This window comes from Cupressus sempervirens, chromosome 8 (assembly GCF_028749045.1).
Source record: "Cupressus sempervirens isolate cs-2001-9-10 chromosome 8, ASM2874904v1, whole genome shotgun sequence".
Taxonomy (NCBI): Eukaryota; Viridiplantae; Streptophyta; class Pinopsida; order Cupressales; family Cupressaceae; genus Cupressus; species Cupressus sempervirens.
Window position 1 is genome coordinate 610212343 of NC_143125.1, and position 22151 is coordinate 610234493.

Consider the following 22151-nt stretch of genomic DNA (forward strand, 5'->3'; position numbering starts at 1 on the left):
AGTGTATCCCCAAATCCAACAAAAAAAAACTTTTGAAAGATCAAACCCTTGAAGCTCTAGAAAATTCTTCAAATCAAGAACAAGAAGCCACTGATCTAAGCTCTGATACCATGAAAGAATTGATTAATATCAATTCTACACAACCCAAGAAGAACTTGTTAGCCAATAACCTATCATAAGAGAAGAATAATGGAGATAGAAGAATAGTTTCTCTCAAATGTGAAAAATGCATAAGAGATAATGAAAAAAGTACAAGGCTCAACCTTATAAAGGTGAGATAGAAACCCTAAACAAAAAAGCTAGGTTGCACATTATTAATTAATAATTAATTAATAATGCACCTAAATGAAGCTTAAGTAACTAGAGTAAAAGAAACATATATAATTAAATCAGTATGATTTAATTAATAAGTATAAATAAAAAAATACTCTAATAATAGCTTTGAAGAATCATGTTGCTAGTATAAATTCTTGCATTAGATTGGGAGATAGAACACTAGTTAATTATAAAGACATAAAAAATGTAATGGTTGAGTACTTCACCTTCTCATTGTCTTTGGATAAAAATATTAATTTTGATAACCAAGAGAGCCTTCTTGATGATATTCCCTCTCTTCTTAATAATAGAACTAAAAAATATTGGTGGTTGCTCCTAGTTTTGAGTAAATCATAAGGGTTTTTTTCTCTTTCAAAGGAGAAAAAGCCCCTAGTACTAATGGATTTCCTATGTTCTTCTTTCAAGTCTTTTGGTTTGTGGTGAGTGTTGATATTTTTTGTGTTGTTAAGGAATTGTTTGGTTCCAGAGTCTCTGCTTCAAAAGTTTAATGCTACTTTCCTTGTCCTCATCCCCAAAAAACTAGGGGTCATTTCAATGGACACTCTCAAAATAATTAGCTTATGAAATTCTATATACAAATCTTCTCTAAGGTGCTTATGTTGAGAGTTTGATCTATTCTTTCTTCTATTACATCCCCTTAGAAAAATGGCTTTGTGCTTGGTAGAAAAATTTTAGACTGTATCATTAAATTGTATGAACTTATTCATTTTATTCAAAACTCTAATAACCAAGAGTTCCTTCTTAATCTAGATTTTTTAAAGGCATGTGATTGAGAGGACTATAATTTCTTATGTATTTTTGTGGTTTCACAATGCATGCCCCATTTCTCCTAGAAATCAAAACCCCCTAGTAAATTGTTGTCTCCCAGACCCCTAGTTCAAGGCTTGGGTCACTTTTGGACTCCCTGGGAGTCTGATTCAAGCCTTAGTCTCTGACTAGGAGGTCTTTATGTCAAAATTGGAGAGAGAAAGTGAGATTCTAAATTTTCTAGTGCAAAAATGTGCATGTGCGCACCTCCAAAGGGTACACACCTGTGAGGGTGTACACATGCAAATGTGTACACTCTAGTCCCAGGGTCTATATAAACCCCAGACCACACCCCCACTTGCTTCACTTCTCTCCATGCTCTCTTATCCAACTACACCTTCAAACCCCATTAAGTGTGCTCACTCCTACAAAATACAAATAACAAATACAATGTCAACTAAAACACCAAAAGGTGTGCATGTATGTGTTGGAAGCATTAATACTAATGATATTCCTATAGGGGAGTATTGTAGATATGCTACTATGATAATATGTTACATTCATGATAGATTTTTTCATTGATGTCAACATAGCAGTCTTGTGTGGTATCTGACAAAAGAACAGTGGAAAGATCAAGTTGGTATGGATGGCTAGTTGAGTATTCTAACTATTTGAGTTTATGTGAGATACTTCTGAGTACCTAGTATATGCAGTTAACTTTAGAAGAAGAAATGATAAGTCTAAAAGAAGTTATGTAAGTTTTGGTGATGTCTATTCTGAGATGGAGTTTATAGAGGCATGTTTTGGTAAACTTGTTATATCTCCTAGTAGACTTGTTATTTTTAGAATTGAGCTTGAGGATATGAAGAAAACATGTTGATGATGATGTGGCTAAGTTTTCTTGTCATAATATTATGTGTACAAAAAGATATTCAAGTTGCAAGGTAGAAGAATAATGTTATCACTAAGTGTAACGTGTTCTTAATGTGGTCCTATAATGATTAATTGAGAAGGTCTAACAACTAACTCAGGGTATTTTTTTATGGACTTGGTATTAGGGAAGAAAATTTTCCTTTATCATGTAGAAGAGAGACATGACATGGAGAAGTAATTATAAGCAGCAGTAAGAGCAGAATGTGAAGTTGAGCAGAGTAGAGTGGAAGCGAAGGAAACTTCATTACCAATGTTTTTTTGAATGATTTGAGGTTTGATATTTGGATCTGAGGTTTGTGACCTAGTCTACAAGGTTTGACAGTAATTGGTTCAGTTGATAGAACAAAGGAAAGAAGAACATAAATGTAAATTACATGTTTGAGCAGTAAGCTCTTCTTGTAGTTGAAATTGCATGTTTGGGCAATGGACTTATCTTGCATACATTATAGTACAACTCTTAATAGGGTTGGAATCTCCTAACAAGGATTCAAAGTCTCCTAATAGGGACTCATATGTACTAAATTTTTTAATAAACTCCTAATAGGATCCATCCTCTAACAATGAATATTTATATTAGTACGTCATCTTGTGGATATCATTCCCACCGAGGTTTTCCCTCTGATTAAGGGTTTCCCTAGTTAACATATCTAGTTTCATTGTCCATGTGCATCTTATTATGGTTGTTGTTTACTTTGGTTGAATGCTTAAGTTTTTTTAAAGAAGATAAAAATTTTAATTGTTGGATAACTAATTTACCCCTTCCCCCCCTCTCAGTTATCTTGGTGGACTCATCAGAGCATCAAGTCCTTGAAGATAAAGTTTAACAACTTTGGGAGATCCATGGAGAGCATGTTTAGGAAAGATAGTCTGAAGTTCAATGGAAAGAATTATGATAGCTAGAAAGAAAAGATGAAGACATGTCTATTGTGTATGGGTTCAAGATATTGAATCTTGACAAAATCAATGAAGAAAATCATTGCTGAAAAGGATTTGGAAAATTGTATCAAGGTAGAAAGAGATATTTTTATGTGCGACATGAGAGCTAAAGAAGCATTATTGATTGCACTTCCTAAAATTAAATATAATTAGGTAAAATCACTTGATACTTATCATTTGATTTGGAAAGATTTGGAAAATAGTTTTGAGGGTGTTGAACATTCTAAGAAGTTGAGGCTACAAAGTTGGATTTGTGAATTTCAAGATGCTAAAATGATGGAAAATGAATCTGTAAGAACATTTGTAGGTAGAATATTAGAGATTACTATAGGTATTAGATGTCAAGGAGGAACCAAAGAAGATGATGAGGTTATATGGAAGATATTGAAAAGCTTAACATCACCATTTAAGCCTATAGTTCAAATAACACAGTTGTTAATATCTTGTACCAAAGATTTCACAAAGGAAACATTGCTCAAAAGAATTGTAGTTAAGAATGAGATTAGACAATCTAGAGAACTAACCAAAATAGAGACAACTTTCAGTGCCTTGAATATTCAACCTATTTTTTCAAAAGGCACAAGTGCTAGAGGAAACTTTACTACCAGCAGTAGATTTGAAGAGGACAGAAAGATTGAAGGAGTAGTCGTTCTAGTAAGAAGAGAAAAAGGAGGTAAGAAAATCTTTAAATGTTGGACTTGAGATGAATATGGTGATTATGCATCTAAGTGTCCTAAAAGAGAGAAAAACTATAAAGGAAATTACAAATATAGAGAGTGTTTATATGCAAATGAAGAAAATGATTCTTATGAACAAGCAGTGAGTGCTAGTGATGATGAAATAGGATTTGTGGCAATTAAAGAAGAAAGTATAGAAAAAGTAGCATTGGTGTCATAGGTTGAAAAGAAATCCAATTGGATAATTGATAGTGGTTGTTCACATTAGATGACTGGTGATATGAACAAGTTTTTTGACTTCAAAAGTCAGGATGGAGGCATTGTCAGAGTAGGAAACAATGCAGCATGCCAAGTTAAAGGTATTAGATCTATAAATCTTGATGGTAAAACTAATACTGAGGATGTATATTTTTTTGATGGTTTGAAGCAAAATATTTTGAGTGTTGGACAACTACTAGACAAACATTATCAATTATAGTTCATAGAGAAGACATGCATGATTAGAGACAAAGATGAAAAGGTAATTGGAATAGGAACCAGATCTAGAGGTAGGTAGATGATAGTTGGTTATGGCATAAGAGATTTTGTCATATAAACTTTGACAGTATTGTGAAGATTAGTAGTATGTTTGCAGTTAGAGATTTGCCTAAGATTGTAAAGCCTACTAACACAATTTGCAAAGAATGTGTGTTGGAAAAGCATAACAGAACTTCTTTTCCCTAAAAGAAGTTTACTACTATAGTAAAATTAGAGATTGCACACATAGAACTTAGTGGTTCTATGAAGACTAAAGGATTCTATGGTGAAAGGTATTTTATGATTCTAGTTAACGACTTTTCTAGAATAATGTGGGTTGCATTTCTCAAAGAGAAATCTGAGGTATTTGTTAAGTTTAAGATATTCAAGAATAGAGTTGAGAATGAATCTAGTATGAAGATTAAATGTTTAAGATTAAATAGAGGAGGAGAATTTACTTCAAATGATTTTAGCATGTTTTGTGAAGAAAATGGAATCAAAAGACAGTTATCATCTCTAAGAACCCCTAAACAAAATGGCATTACAGAGAGAAGGAACAGATCAATTACAGTAGTAAGAGCTATGTTAGGTAAGAATGATGTATCCAAGATGTTTTTGAGAGAAGTTGTGAATACATCAGTCTACACTATGAACAGAGTGTGAGTTAGGACAGACGCAAACAAGAACTCTTATGAACTATGGTTTGGTCACTCACCTATAGTTAAGTATTTCAGAATTTTTATATCAAAAGAGATGATGATATTGGTAAGTTTGATGCTAGAAGTGATGAAGGTATGTTTCTTAGTTATTCATCAAAAATAAAGGCTTATAAATGCTATAATCTAAGAACTAAGACTATTATGGAAAGCATAAATGTGAGAATTAATGAGAAATTTAGGATACAAGAGAGAATAGTTGATTACGATTTAGGTGATAATGAGGTATTCCTTGAGACTAACAATGATTTCTAGAATGAAGGAGAGCCAACATAGAAACAAAGCTTAGAACCTTCAGTAGATCCAAGAGTTGAGATAGCAACTCCTACTTTGGGAAAGAATATGATAAAGAATCACCTATCCAAGAAGATCATCAAAAGCAAAGATAAATGTGTGATGACAAGAAGCTGATTTAATGAAGAACTATGTTTGATATCTCAAGTTGAACATAAGAATGTAGATGAAACATGTAAAGATGATTACTGGAAACAAGCTATGAAAAAGGAATTGGATCAGATAGTAAAGAATGAGACATGGGAATTGGTCCCCAGACTAGCAAAAACGAATGTGATAGGAACTAAATGGGTATTTAGGAACAAGATGAATGAACAAGGTGAAGTTGTAAGGAACAAATCAAGATTAGTATGTAAAGGTTACTCACAGCAAGAAGGAATAGACTATGATGAGACTTGTGCTTCAATGGCTAGAATAGAAGTAGTAAGATTATTCTTAGACTATGCAGCACAAAAGAAATTCAAAGTGTATTAGATGGATGTCAAGTTAGCATTTCTAAATGGAGAAGTTGAAGAAGAAGTGTACATTGAGCATCCTGAAGATTGTCCTTTGATAGATGATAAGGACATAGTATGCAAACTAAAGAAAGCATTGTATGGCTTGAAGCAAGCACCTAGAACCTAGTATGCAAGATTGGACAAGCATTTGACAAAGCATGGATATAGAAAAGGTATGGTAGATAGTAATCTCTATTAGAAAAAAATTGATGATGGTTTGATAATTTTGGCAATATTTGTTGATGATATCATAGTTGGAGGAAATGATGATGAAAGTGACAAATTTGTTGAAGAGATGAAGAAAGAATTTGAAATGAGTATGATAGGATAAATAAAATATTTTCTAGGATTATAGATTGTATAGAATAAAGAAGGAATCTTTATTTCTCGGACTAAGTACTTGAAGGATTTACTAAACAAGGTTTGGTTTGGAAACATGCAAACCCATTGGAACACCTATGGTAACTGGACACAATTTATCTACAAAGGATGAGACACCTACTATTGAGCAAAAGAAGTACAAATCTATGATCAAAGGATTGCAATATCTAACTCACACAAAGCCAGATATAGAAAATGTAGTTGGAATTGTTGTAAGATTTCAAGTTGATCTGAGAGGAGCACATTATGCAGCAATCAAAATGATATTTAGATATCTGAAAGGAACATCTAAGTTCAAATTGTGGTATGATAGATCTAGTGATTTTACTCTAAGTGCTTATACTAATGTTGATTGGGCAAGTGGTATGGATGATAGAAAGAGCACCAGTGGTGGAGCCTTCTTTCTTGGAGGAAGATTGATTTCTTGGCTACAAAAGAAGCAAGATTATACATCACAAAGTATAGTGAAAGAAAAATATGTTGCAGCAATAAATATTTGCAATCAAGTTGTTTGGATGAAGCAGATGCTGAAGGATATAAGGATAGAAATTAGTGAACCTATTGTCATACATTGTGACAACTCAAGCATGGTAAATATGTCTAGGAATCCAATGTTGCTTTCAAGGACTAAGCACATTTCTATTAAGTATCACATGGTGAGAGAGAAAGTTGCAGAAAAGGAGATTAGATTGGAGTATGTGAGCACTAAAGAGCAGATTGTAGATATATTCACTAAGCCTCTTCTCAAAGAGACTTTTGAGTATTTGCAAGGTATGTTAGGGGTTATGCCCCTTCCTACATCAAAGTAGAAGATGCAAGAGTGCATCAGTCTAGTGTAACAGAGCACCATTGTTGTCAGGACTAAATGTTGATACTTCATGTATGGAGGAGTATCTATGATGGATAGAGTCATCTAGGACTCTTGTTGGATGTTGTTTTAAACAGTATCTTCAAACACTTGAGCTAGTAAGAATTAGTTGTTGCTGAGTTTGATGGTTGTTGAAACCTTTGACATTGTTGTTAATGGGGGAGAAGTTTGGCATGAAAAACATCATGAGAGAAGATCATAAGGAAGAACATCATGAGGAGAAGCAAAGTATAGCATGTTCGAAAGAAGTACAACATGGAACAAAAGTTTTACAGAAAGAACATTGAGGTATATCAATGAGGAGAATGATTAATGAAGAAGATTTGAAAAGTAAGATTAACAACCTTGTTGGTATTCTTGGAACTAGATGTTTTTCATCTATGTTTCCATCAATGCCAAAGGAGGAGATTATTGGAAGCATGAATGCTAATAATATTCCTATGGGGGAGTATTGTAGAAATGTTACTATGATGATATGTTACATTCATGACTGATTTTATCATTGATGTCAACATACCAGTCTTTTGTGGTATCTGATAGAAGAATAGTGGAAAGATCAAGTTGGTAAGGATGGATAGTTGAGTATTCTAACTATCCAAGGTTATGGTAGATACTTTTGAGTGTCTAGTATATGTAGTTAATGTTAGAAGAAGAAATTTAAGTTTTGGCGATGTCTATGTTCAGATAGAATTCATAGAGGCATGTTCTGGTAAACTTGTTATATCTCCTAGCAAAGTTTTTATTCTAAGAATTGAGGTTGAGGATATGAAGAAGACATGTTGGTGATGACATGTCTAAGATTTCTCATCATAATATTACATGTATAGAAAGATATTCAAATTATAAGGCAGAAGATTAATATGATCACTAAGTGTAACGTGTTCTTAATGTGGTCCTATAATGATTAATTGAGAAGGTCTAACAGCCGACTCAGGGAATTATTTTATGGACTTGGTATAAAGGAAGGAAATTTTCCTTTATCATGTAGAAGAGAGACATGACATGGAGAAGTGATCATAAGCAGCAGTAAGAGAAAAATGTGAAGTTGAGCAAAGCAGAGCAGAAGTGAAGGAAACTTCATTGCTGAGGTTTTCTTGAGTGATCCAAGGTTTGATATTTGGATCGAAAGGTTTGTCACCTAGTCTACAAGGTCTAGTAGTGATTGGTTTGGTTGATAGAAGAAATGAAAGAAGAACATAATAGTAAATTGCATGTTTGACTAGTGAGTTCTTCTTGTAGTTGAAATTGAATGTTTGAGTAGTGGGCTCATCTTGCATACATTGTACTATAACTCCTAACAGGGTTGGCACAACTGCTAACAAGGATTCAAAATCTCCTAATAGGGACTCATGTGTAATAAATGTTGTAATAGACTCCTAACATTGTCCATCCTCTAACAAAGAATATTTATATTAGTACATCATCTTGTGGGCATCATTCCCATAGGGGTTTTCCCTTTTATCAAGGGTTTCCCTAGTTAACATATCTGGTGTAATTGTCTATGTGCATCTTATTATGGTTGTTGTTTACTTTGGTTGATGGTTAAGTTTGTTTAAAGAAGATAATTTTTTTAATTGTTGGATAACTGATTCACCCCCTCCTTTCAGTTATCTTGGTGGACTATTGTTTCTAATAGTGTGTACCTTTGTTCACCCATAAAAGCCTAAACAACCTAAAAGAACACACAAGGAAAGGTGTGCATGTGCACACATCCTCAAGGTGCACACATGTGAACCTTTTTATGTCTCAAATTAAAACCTAAGGCTTAGTCAAACACCTAAAGAAAGGCATGCATGTGCGCACCTCCTCAAGGTGTGCACATGTGCACTTTTTTTCATGCTTTACAAAACACTTAAGGGTGTGCACATGTGCACCCCATCAAGGCATGCATGTGTGCACCCTTTGTGCACAAATAAAACATAAGGGACTAAGTCCCCCCTACACTTGCCTTGTACATGTGCACAGTTGTGCACATGCACATGTGATCACCTTTGCGACATGCACAGGTGTACAACTACACTAGAATAGTCATTAAGGGACCATTTAATGCACCTAACACAGCTACAAGGGTGCACTAGGTGCACTAAACTTCATTTTAGGGCTTTTTTGGAGGGGAATTTACTATTTTTGACTATTTTGGGTGACTTTTGCTAGGTTTTGATTAATTAAGGTTTGTGTTTAAGTTTAATTTTAGCTTTCTGGACTAACGTCTTCTCTCTTGTGTAGATAAAATGGTATCTTTATCATCCTCACTAGCAAAAAAGATTTATCCCAAACAAGTTGTCTTTAAATACCAAGATGCACATAGAAAATCCCATTTCCAAGATGAACATGCAAAAATTAGTGACACCGAGCTTGAACATATTGATTGGAATTCTTTTCTCATCATATGTAGAAATTCTAAGGAAAGTTCCATTATTGTATCTACACTCATGCATTTTGACCTAGTTAATGTAGCCTCACATCCAGTTTCATTACAATCTTCAGAGTTGATCACACCCTTGGAAAAACACTATGTCTCTGAAGAAAAGATTATCAAGAGTGTCATTGGAGACATAGTTCTCGACCTCTGACCTCAAAATATTGAGAAAGTTTTATAGCTCCCAAGGGTAGATCAATACCTACTAATTACATATGAAGGAGTTGAGAGGTGGTACTAGGAAAATGAGAAAGAAAGCCAAAGAGATAATTCAATCATCCTTCTTCATTGATAGAACATTGGTAGGCCGTAGAGTTGGTAAAGTGGACATGACCCGAGGGTACATGAAGGATGATATTGGTTATGTGATTGTGCTTTTGAGCAGAGTGATGGGACTACCGATGGTTGGACATCTTCAAAATTGGATGGTTTGTGTTGACATAGAAGTCTACACCTTGCTTGAGGTATGACCCTCAAGTGACCTTGTGTACCATGGAAATAACCTCAAAGTGTAGGACTTGTGCTCTGAGATTGAATCTCCAAAGAGGGCCAACTTCCTTACAATTAGGATGCACCTAACTATTCTTTGAAGGAAAAGGGAGAAGGAGATGCAGGAAAGAAAAATACCTAGTCTAATCTAAAGGGGGTGATGCACCTAGATTGAATGGTCACAACTCTATTTACAACTACTTAAAACATCAATAAAAACCTAAAATACACTAGACTTAACTTCAGTCTATTCCCCAAAGTGACATGCAGGTCTCAAACTAATGTAACATTGACAAGAATGATAATATTCACTTATGCAATGATTGCCAATAGATTGAACACAACATGTAAACTTAGAAAAATAGAAAGAAAACTTTTACTACAATGCATATATATGCACTAGACAAAAAAATGGCAAGAGAAGGTAAGGAACAAAAATTTCATTAATGAAAGGTAAATTTGTAGAGCATAATGTTGCTACAATATATAGGTAGAGAAAAACCCTTTACAAATATTTGCAACTACTTTTTATAGAGTTCAAGCATAACTTTGATGTTACATTGAGTTCAAAATTGAAATAGGTGGAGTTGAGTTGCAAAGGAGAAATAATTGATGATCAAAAGAAATCATGATCATATGCACGTCCCTATGCTAGAAGATTTGATCTTTATTTGCAGATATGGTTCTGAGCAGATAGAAGCGGTGACCATTATCAGTTGATTGGGTAGAAGGACAAGCATAATTGTGATTGGAAGAAATTTGCATGAAACAAGCATGGAGAACACTTAGATCTAGTTGCAAATGATCAAATGAATCTAACTGCCATTAAAGAACTATATTTGCTAGTGTTTTTGATACCAACTTAGCCATGTCAGATGGTCAAATGAAGTCAATCCATCTAACCTACCATGTGGACCAATGACCTTGAAGTATCTCACCACCTCACCTAGTCTTCTATCTTATGTTGACCCTGCATCTTTGTTTCATGCTTGATCATTGCATCGTAGCTCTTTAACACTTTAACCCCTTAACTACAGTGACCCAATGACTTCTATGATCAATGTGTCATGGTTAATTTATGCCTTTAGTATCTAAAACTAGTGACTAGGTGAACAAGCATTTCCTTAGGTGTTCTTGATTATTTTTTCCCAGTCGTGGCTATCTCTAGTACTTCAATCTTCAAGGCCCATACCATGTGAATACAACACTTTGAAACATTCTTTCCACTTAGGTGACTATATGACTAAGGCAATGCTGATAGCATTTTTCAATCGAAATAAAAAAGGCATCTAGGCACTTAGCTACCACAACTTGCAAAACAAAAGAAAAATAAACCTCTTCGTTGGGTCACATCATAAGATGTTGCAGTTAAGAGGAATGACTTGACCATGCAATCAACATGAAATTGACCCTTTGCAACATCACCATAGTTAGGAATTTAACATTTATTTTACCTATGAAACTATGGAATAGTTATCTTTCCCTTGTCACCATGTCACAGCTTGCTTCTTGGCTGGTATAAAATGTTTGCGACCCTGCAACTGCCATGGACTTAACTGCTAGCATCATGATTCCCAAAATCACAACTTAGATCTTGACCATGACTATGACACCTATAACCATGTAAAGATGAACTTGTAACCATGATCACATTTTTGTGACTTGATATTCTAACCTTGATGCTAACCCCATGATCATGCAATCAAGACAATCACAACATTGCAACTTTGACTATGGTTAGCTCTAAAACTCTTCCAACAGTGTGCATGAAAGAAATCACTAGTTTGCATTTCTAATCATGGGTTAACATTAACCTTCTACAATAGTATGAAATGCTGAAATTTGACTGCAATAGTTGACTATCACATGATCACAACTAAAAACTTTGAATCTCATCGATGGAGTTAAATAGATCCAACTAATCTGCTTTCCTTTGATACTAGCCCTAGTGATGATGCAATCAAGAGAACTAGAATTTGACCTGGCCCACCATGATACATGTCCACCTATCACATGCTTGTGAACTTAAGTATAGTTCTATATTTTCACCCCATGAACATGCACACAAGAGTCTTTTGCCACTTTGTAGCTCTAACTATGATTTAAGCTTAACTCTTTGTGATGAAGTGACTAGAGACATTTCGCAACCTTGCAACCTACATTTTAATGTTAGCACTTTGTCTTGTAAAGTTGCACTAACCTCTAAGAAGACCATGTCACCATGGCCACCCATTTGATAGTGAGGCAATAACTACTTGCGATCAAGAAAACAAGCATGAATTGTAAGGACACAACTTAAATCTAAAGCTTATTTCGATGGAATATAAGGGGTTTGAAGGCTTAGGGATATAATGAATGACCAAGTGATGCAGAGTGGTGAGATAATGGGTGTTGCAAACATTACATAATATTGTTATATTGTATTATTTTATTTTATTATGTATTGTTGCACCTAGATGGATGTGCAACATATAAAGATTCCCATGGGATATACTTGATGAGTTGTATTGTAACATTGTGATAATATTTCATGTAATTATTTAATATTGGGGAAAAGAATTAAATTTCCAATATTAAATGTGGGGTCAATGGGTTAGGTAGCACATGGTTTATGTAATACCAGTTGTTGGTTTTGTGAGACATGCTACTATATAACCAACCACAAGGGTAGTTTTTGGTGTGTAAAGGGAAAAGAAAAGAAAGAGTCAAGCGAGACAAGGCTTGACAGGTTACCCAAGGCAGCATTTGTGAAGGTTGGAAGCATGGAATGGGATGTGTCGATTCATGCTTGTTCACAGGGATTGCTTGGTTGTGGCTATGCCTTTGAAGGCTTCCATGGTTGTATTGCAATGGTGTATTATTGAATAATGCATGGTGATGGATGCTTTTGGAGGTTGGGTTTTTTTCCCTTAATGAGGGCTTTCCAAGGTATATCTTGTGTCACATTTTGTGCTTATGTTTTCTATTCTCTTACATGTGGATTTCAATTGCATATTTATTTCAAATCTATTATGGGTTATGTGGAAACTGTTATATTATTTCTTGCAAGTTTTTTTACAAATGGTATCACAGCCAGGTTTTATTATTATAACCCTAGATTGAATCCATGGAAATGTCTGAGAGGATAAAAGAAAGGGCAAGATATATGAGTCATTGAAGATCTGAGAGTTTTTGGGTTTGCTATTATGATAGGATGTTGAAATATTTTGGGCATGTGAAATTTTTGGACAAAAAAGTTTTGGATGTTTCATTTAAATGAGAGTTTTAGGGGGGAGCTTGCAAAAATGACCTCTTGGGCAAAAACAGACCTCACCATTGGATCTGAGCCAATGTTTCCATTAATTTTGATATATAATATACCCTAGTTTGGCCATGTTCAAAGGAAAGGAAAGTTTTTTTAGTTTCAACCCATGATGGCCATCAAATTTATTCCTGACATAATTTTTCGTCAAAAAAAAAATCACAGTGAAAATGGTAAAAGACTATCTTAGTAAAATGGTCATAACTTTCTCTCAGGCTATCAGAGTTCAAACTTCTTATAGGCATTGGAAAGCTAATTCAAAGCACTACAACATGGTGTAGGTTTGGTTCTATAATTTTGACATTTTGTCAAGTTTTAAGAGCCTATAAGTCAAATGTGGTTTATTTTGAGCACAGATTAGAGCATGATTTGGGCATATGAAGTTAGATTTTGGACTTCGAGTAGTCAACATAAAGCTCTTGGAGAGCTCTACATATTGGTTCAGATTTGGTGTAGGTTTGGCATGGTTTATTTGGTGATATATTAATCTAAATAGTTTATGATATATATTAACTATGGTAGCATTGTGAGTTTATGACATTGTATATTTTGAGATTTAAGATTTGATGTCATTGTCTACTCAATTCATATTTCATATTGGTCTCATGATCATATGGTTATCAGTGTTTGTTTTGGATATGTATGATAGCTTGTTGGCTCTATAAGTTGTGCAGTGTTGTAAGTGGTCTATACTTACAGGTTGCATTTAAAGCTTAGTTATGGATTGTCTTTACCCACTGATCTTTCATTATTGATGCATATTCAGATTGGCGGCTTGGATTTGGGTTTTCTATGCCCTAAGTCACATGATTTGATGATTTGTCTTCATGTAAAAGGGATGAGATGTTTTTTCCAGGTACAGTCATAGTAGAGGATTAGGACTGACAGGTTGGGAACATTGAGAGTTAGTTGCTCGGTTCAAGGATGTGATCATGGTGCCATGAATTTTGGCATGAAATGATTGGATATATAGGTACATCCTTAGTGTTCATTGGTTTGGAATCCTGATTTGGTTATGGTGGTATATCTTCTTGGTTGAGGATCATGGTTATTTGGTTTTCTTTTGAGGAGCTCATGATGTGCACTTTGAGTTCTTTGATGGTTTGATTCCTTGGTTTATTCTCATGGTTATAAGATGGCTTTTTCATCATGTTACATGGATAGCTTGAATACACAATTTAGTGGGAGCTTGTGACAGTGATGGAGTGAGAGTGTAGGATTAGTTCCTGGTTTAGTTTGTATCTTCTTGGTTTAGAGATCTTTGTTTCACTTGGTGTTGAAACTTTGGTTATGTAAGTGTAGAAGTAGAGGATCTTCAAGTAGGAGATGGACTTTATGATTCTATAGGTGACTTGGTACCATGGTTGAGTGGGAGTTATTTGCATTGATATATTTATTGAGTGTTTGCAAATGTTAGAGGTTTGTCTTAGATCCTGTTACTATAGAAACATCTTTGACATTTGCATGGTACATTTGTTATCTTCATGGTGTGTGAAAATGGTTAGATCTTGAGGACTCATGCAATTCTTGGTTATCTTCATGGTACATGGAGATGGTTTTTTTCATGGTGTGTGGAGATGGTTGCAACTTGAGGACTAATGGGGTTCTTGGTAAAGGTGTGGTTTATGCTTTCATTTGGCATGTTATCCTTGGTGTTAGGATGGTTTCATTATTATGTCATGGTATACTCTTGATACACATTTAGAGTTTTGACATGTTATAGTATGTTCATATGGAGCATGTTATCTCTTTGATTGAGATGGTTAGATCATGTTATCATGTTTATGTTCTAGAGGCCATGGTTGGAATTTTGATATTGATCTTGGTTTAGTTTCTTCGTATTGAGTACATTGATCATAAGCTGGATACTTCATGATATTGCTATGTTGCATTTTTAGTTGGCATGGATTGATTGGTTACAGGTGCTCATGGATACTTAGAGATTGTGGCGATGCTAATTTCTCTTGGATTAGAAAAGTATATGTTGGGATGGTTGATGGTTTTAGCAGGAAGTCTGAGGGGCAATCACTTGATATGAACTTGAGAGGAGATTTTTCTTAGTTGATTCTTGGTTGGATACTTGGATGTATTGATGAGCATTCTCATTCCCCACTCTTGGTCTACTCGAAAGCTTGCTACTTGAGAGGTATAGCCCATTATTTCTCTTAGATGCATTATATTTATGCTTGTCTTTCATGGATATGGATCTTGAGCTATTGTACATGAGTTAGTTCTAGAGGGTTAATTTGAGAGATGGTTTAGCATTGTATATCTCCATTTCCATACATTTTTATGATGGTTAAGTTTGGGAGATGGTTTTATATTGGGCATATTCCTTGGTTTAGGAATGGTTTATGAGTTTGATCTTCTTGTGAGAGGCTTACATCCATGATTAGTTATATGGTATGGTTTGGGTGTTTTTGTGGCTTCTTTTTGGGGTTTTATGGAGGGTTTTATGGAGGAGATCATACTTTTATAGTTTACATCTAGAGGTGAGTGTAGAAGGACATGATACATGTTATGATTTGCATGGTTTCTCTTTGGTCTTGGTTATTTTTTTAGATGTTTGATTTCACTTACATTGCATTTGAGATTGGTTAGAGATTGTGATCACTAGTTTGTGTTCATGTATGTCATGTAAGAGATGACATGGTTATTCCTTTATCTCTTTCCACTATTGGTTCTGGAGAACTTGGGAGAGTGTTGGAGACTCGTTATGAGAATTGGTCTTGCAAGTTATTGGTATATGTGTTGTGGATGTCTTTGAGACAACATGGATCCACTTCTTTGAGATGTTGTGAGTGAATTGGTTATAGATTTGACATTATCTTTTGGAGTGGGAGCTTCTTGGTACATATGTAGAAGGTATTTCTCTTGAGGCTTGTTATTGCAGGCTACAAATTGGATATGTTGGTGATGTGAGATTCACTTGGTATACCTTTGGACGTATGGATAGTTGGATGGGTTTGGCACTTGTTGTGGGTGCTATTTTAGATATGGATATTTTGACAACTACAAATACATGTGATTACCTTTGGTTCATGTCTTTGTGCTTGATATTTCAGTTGGTACATGATTTTTTGTGATCTTCTAATGCGGCAGGTTGGGTGGCTTTCTCTTTGGATGGCTTCTATGTATTTTCAGTGGTAGTAGCATAATAGGAGGTGAGATTATTGATGTTTGAGATGTTGAATACTTTGATATTTTTGTAGGTACTAGGGTGGAGCACATGGTGTACTTTGATCCATGATGGTGGATGTGCTAGGAGGGATTATTCCCTTATTTATTGATGTGGCTACGGATTGACCCTATGTAATATATACAACAAGTGTGAGATTATTGAGATAATGGGTGTTACACACATTGTATAATATTGTTATATTGTATTATTTTATTTTATTATGTAATGTTGCATCTAGATGGACATGCAACATGTAAAGATTCCCATGGGATATACTTGATGAGTTTTATTGTAATATTGTGATAATATCTGATGTAATTATTTAAAATTGGAGAAAAGAATTAAATTTATAATATTAAATGTGGGATCAATGGGTTAGGTAACACATGGTTTATATGATACCACTTGGCGGTTTTGTGGGACTTGCTACTATATAAGTAGCTAGAAGGGTATTTTTTGGTGTGTGAAGGGGAAAAAAGGAAAGAGTTGAGTGAGACAAGGCTTGACAGGTTAGCCAAGGAAGCATTTGTGAAGGTTGGAAGCATGGCATGGAATGTGTGGATTCATGCTTTTTCATGTGGATTTTTTGGTTGTGGCTATGGTTTTGAAGGCTTCCATGGTTTTTTTACAATGATGTTTTGCTAAATAATACATGGTGATGGATGCTTTTGGAGGCTAGGTTTTTTTAATCTTGTGTCACATTTTGTGGGTATGTTGTCTATTCTCTTACATGTGGATTTCAATTGCATATTTATTTCAAATCTATTATGGGTTATGTGGAAATGATTATATTATTTCTTGCAAGTTTCCTTATGTAGAGATCTCCTTTACACAACAAAACTAATGTAGTGTAGCCTTAGGATGCTTCCTAAACACTCCAAAATAGAGATGGCTCAACACCTTAGAAACAATTCTACTTCAAAAGATAGCCTAGGCACCAAAGTTGCTCTACTATGCTTCAAAGCATAAAATCTACCAAAACTAGGTTTTTCCCTTGGATATATAACCTATGAATTTAGTGGGAGGTGGAAAGGTTCCTTAATGGTCAACCATCTCAAACTAATGAGGTCGGTATGCCTATCTTGTTCCTAAAGGCCGCAAACAACCATTTTGCCTATTAGGTCAAGGAGCCCCTTTTAGCCCTATCAACAATGTAATTAGGACTTGGCTTGGAATTCCTCAAAATAAACCTAAAAAAAAATAGGTTTGTGGATATTTTTTTGGGAGAAGTACAATATTCCAAACTTGCAAACTCCAGACTGGTCAAATGATGCCCTAACCAAAAATATAGAAAATTCCTTGTATAAGCCTACTTGCTAGGATTTATGAAGGAAATTCTAGTTAGATATTTGACATGGAAAAACTACCAATGAGAAAACATAAAAGGGAACATCAAGCTTTAGTATCCACCATTACCTTGGCTTCATCCACTCCCCGAGTTCCTGTAGTACTGTAACACCTATTGTTTTGCACCAAATACATGGAGATGTTTGGGCTAGGGCTTTCTAGCAAATGAAGAAGCCTTGAATTCCATTTCCCATCCTTCAAGAATATTATAGTACAACTTGATAACTTTCATTTTACCAAGTAGTTTGGAAATCCCATGGTGGGGATGCAAGTTAGGGCCTCATTCCTAAAACTGACCACCAAAAGGAGGGTTTTGGTGCACCTAGGGAAAATCTTTTAATAACCTAAGTAGTAGAGAACTTTAGACCCTCAAATAAATTTCATTTATTAGATATGATGTTCAAGATTCTAGAATGATAGGTTTCTCACATGTGCCAATCCATACCTATCCATACACTCAAAAATTGTAGTGTTTTACAAGGGAAAATGGGATCTTTATTTGATTTCAAAAGAAAAATTACATTGTCTAACTTCCACCCACCTAAAAGTGCTATTTGAATTCCTTCCCCAACCATCCCAACTAAAATTAAAATTTTGTGACCATTGGGGAAATTTTTAACAAAAGTTGTCAAGTAACTTTTTGTTGCATTTAGCAACTTTTTTCAATTTTCACAATTTGTGCAATCTGAACCTTCTAGGACTTTTTCCTTGTGCCCTAGAGACCTAGAATATGTTTAAAATTTTAAAGAAATTCTTATCCTATGCTAGATTTACAAAATTTCTCTTGACTATAGACAAAACTCATGGTTTATAAAGTACCAAATGGGGACTAGGTCTTACAATTAGGCTCAAATTATTGAATACCTATGGTGATCCTATTACAAATGTCTCTTAGGTTTGAATTCCCTTGAGTAGAACTCATTAAGAGTTAAAAATGTAGATGGCATGATGAATGGAGAGTTATATGCTCCTATACCACACTCCCTTGCTTGAAAAACTCAAGTCCCACTTGAGGATAGTTTTTCAATAGATGTGTCATGCTTGGAAATACATTTTGCATTCATCCATATAGCATCAATGTCTGGTAGACCCTTCCATTTGAAAAAATAGTCAATATAGGTCTTCTTCATTGTCTTCTTAGCCACCCTTGAATCCAAAATTTTCTCCAACTGAAGTGGTTGACTAGGTGGTAGGTCTTGGATCCATTCTACCTAAGTTTCATCAATATCCTACATGTCATCATTAAAACTTACATCACCTTTAAAAATGGTGAGATCACCAATATTAAAAATGGAGGAAATTGCTATATTAGGAGGCAAAGAAATTTCATAGGCATTTTCTCCATATTTGTGTAGTATCTGACATTGTCCAATCTTTCTCATCTATAGTTTAGTGTGTCCTCTAGGAAGTCTTCCCTTATTCATATATTCCCACACTTGATCTCCTATTTCAAATTATAAACGTCATCTTTTCTTGTTTGCCTATTGTTTATACTTTGTAGTTTTTTGAGTTAGAGTATCTCTGACCTAATCATGGATCTATTTTATCCATGTTGAGAATTCCTCACCTTGTGCACTAGTTTTTGCATCATTAGGCAAGTCTCTTAGTTCCATGACTCCCCTAGGGTGGAAGCCATAATTGATTTGAAAAGTAGTTCTCCATGTGTATTTTTTAGTTGAATCATTGAATACAAATTCTTCTTGAGGGAGAATTACATCCCAAGTTTTCTCATGTTGTTTGGTAAAGCACCTCAAAAGGTTTCCCAATGATTTGTTCATCACTTCAGTCTATCCATTAGTTTGTGGATGGAAGGAGAAGTTGAAGGACAAGTTAGTGCCTAAATTTTTCCATAAGGTCCTCCAAAAATGACCCTAGAATTTAACATCTTTGTATGATATTATGGATGTTGGAAATCCATGTATCCTAACAAGTTCCTTAAAAAACAAGTTATCAATATGAGAAGCATCATTAGAGCTCTTACAAGGAACAAAGAACAAAGTAAGCCATTTTTCTAAATCTATCAACAATGAAAAAAAAACTATCAAATCCTTGTCTTTTCCTTGGAAGGCCTAATACAAATTCCATACTCACATTGTCCCATGGATTTGTTGGAATAGGTAGGGGTTGGTAAAGTCCCTAATTTGTCCTTACTCCTTTTTCTCTTTGTCATATTGTATAGCATTCAACAAATTTCCTAACATCAGTAGGTAGTTTGGGCCAAACATAGTTTTTTCTTACTAATTCCAAAGTTTTATCAATCCCAAAGTTTCCTCCTAAAGTGCCGCAATGCTTCTCTCTTATCAGATTTTCCCTCATCGAGCACCTAGGAATGCAAAGTTGTCCTCCTCTTAATAGAAGGCCATTCTACAACAAGTACTCTGAATATTTAGTGTTATAGCCATTTGATAATGCAATATAGACCTTGTGAATATCTCCAAAATCTAGATCATCCTTATACAAGTTTTTAAGGGCATTGATCCCCATACTTCTCATTTGAACTTCTTCTACCAAGGTGATTCTCTTGCTTAGGGAATTTGCTACCTTGTTGGCAGTGTCTTTCTTATGTTTGATGGAGAATGTAAATGCTTGATGTTGCTCCACCCATTTCATATGCCTACAACTCAATTTGTCTTGGCTATTGAGAAAGCTTAATGCATGGTTGTTTGTATAGACAATGAACTCCTTTGGAAGCAAAAAGTGCCTCCATATCTTTAAGGCTTGAACCATAGCATATACTTCTAGGTCATAAGTACTATAGTCTTTCTTGGCATCATTCAATTTCCCTTAGAAGAAAGCAACTAGTATCCCCTCCTAACTGAGAATAGCTCCTACGGTAAGGTTGTTAGCATCAGTCTCAACTGTGAATAGCTTGTTGAAGGTAGGTAGTGCCAAGATAGGATATAGTGCTACTCTACCTTTCAAATACTCAAATGATGTATCTACTTGAGTGGTCCATTAGAATTTTGTTTTCTTACCTCCTTTAATGGTATCCAAGACAAGTGTGCAAATGTGACTAAAGTTTTTGATGAACTTTCTATAAAATATGGCTAGTCCATGAAAGCTCCTAAATTCTCCAAATGTCTTAGGTGTTGGTCAATTGAAACATGCCTCAAACTTAGTGAGAGTTCCTCTTTTCTAGGAATGGAATGGGCCATAGATCCCATGTCACCTCTTCTTTGGTAATAATTTTGTGGGGCCCCATTCTATCCTACCCTCTATATCTACAAAAAAAAATTTGGAGAGAGGTGGGTTTTGATATTTAGCCCCAAGTCTTCGATTGGGAACATCCACATCAACAAATTTTGGGGGCTTTGGATGCCTTTTCTTTGGAGAGACCCCGTGTGCCACCATGTCATGTGCCTTGGACCATTTACATGGATCTTTCAATATTGAAACTTTTGCATGGCCCATTTTAATGTTTTTTATTGGGCCCATGTTTTTTCAAAAGCAATTGTTGGCCTTGTTTTCCATATCCTCCACTTCTTGGGATGTTGAATCATCTACACAATCCTCTCTATCTGATAGGCATTCAGGTGGGTTTTATGCATTTTTTAAGGTGGATTTTGGCAGCCTTTTTTGGGATCTTATACTGGCAGTATTTGGAAATCTGACTTTCCATCACATGGCATGCATATTAATGGATATTTTTTGTTTTTGATTGGGTGGTATTTTGTAATTCAAACCTCCAACCACTTTCATGGAAATCTTGGGTTTAAACATATGGCATCATCATGGCCAATTGTTTTTTTACCGATTTTGGCTCTTTACTACTAGGTAATTTTGTTGCCAATGAATCTCTTACTAACACGTGGGACATGCTTGTTGGCCACCAGTTTTTAATCTGCCATTGGCCCTTTGATATAATAATAGTGATGTTTTTTGACATCCTGGTATGTTTCTAGCAATTGGATTATTTTTCTGACATGGGCCATTTTTTTGGCATTTTTTTGTCTCGACAATTGTTTGATCGTCAAATTTGGGCTCGACACTTACTGATGTCAATGCCACATTAGCATTGCGTCACCTCTTCCTATCATGTCCTCAACCTCTGTTTGGACCTACCTTTACTTTTTTGCTCATATCTTGGGCATACAGACTCCATTTTTTTGCAAATGGGATATCACCAAAAAGTTGGTTCTGACCCCATCATAGTGGTACATTTAGTTATCAATTTTGATATTTTTTTGATAGTTTTTTCTACTATCAAAGTTAGGAGTTTAGTTTTTCACTCCAAAGGAAATATCTTGAGCATACAATCTCTTATTTTGGAATTCTTTATATCATTTGAAATTTATTTCCAAGCTCTTTCAAGTGATGCTAGTTGTTTTTCAAGATTCTGCTCTAGGCATATTCTATTCAATCTTCTGCATTTTTACATTCTAGTGGATATCTTGGTTATTTTAGGTCTATGGATTGATTTCTTTGCTTCAAATGATTTTTCATGACTTGTACTATTTATTGTATTAGTATTATGTCTCTTCTATTCTATTTAGACATCCTTTGTATGCATTCT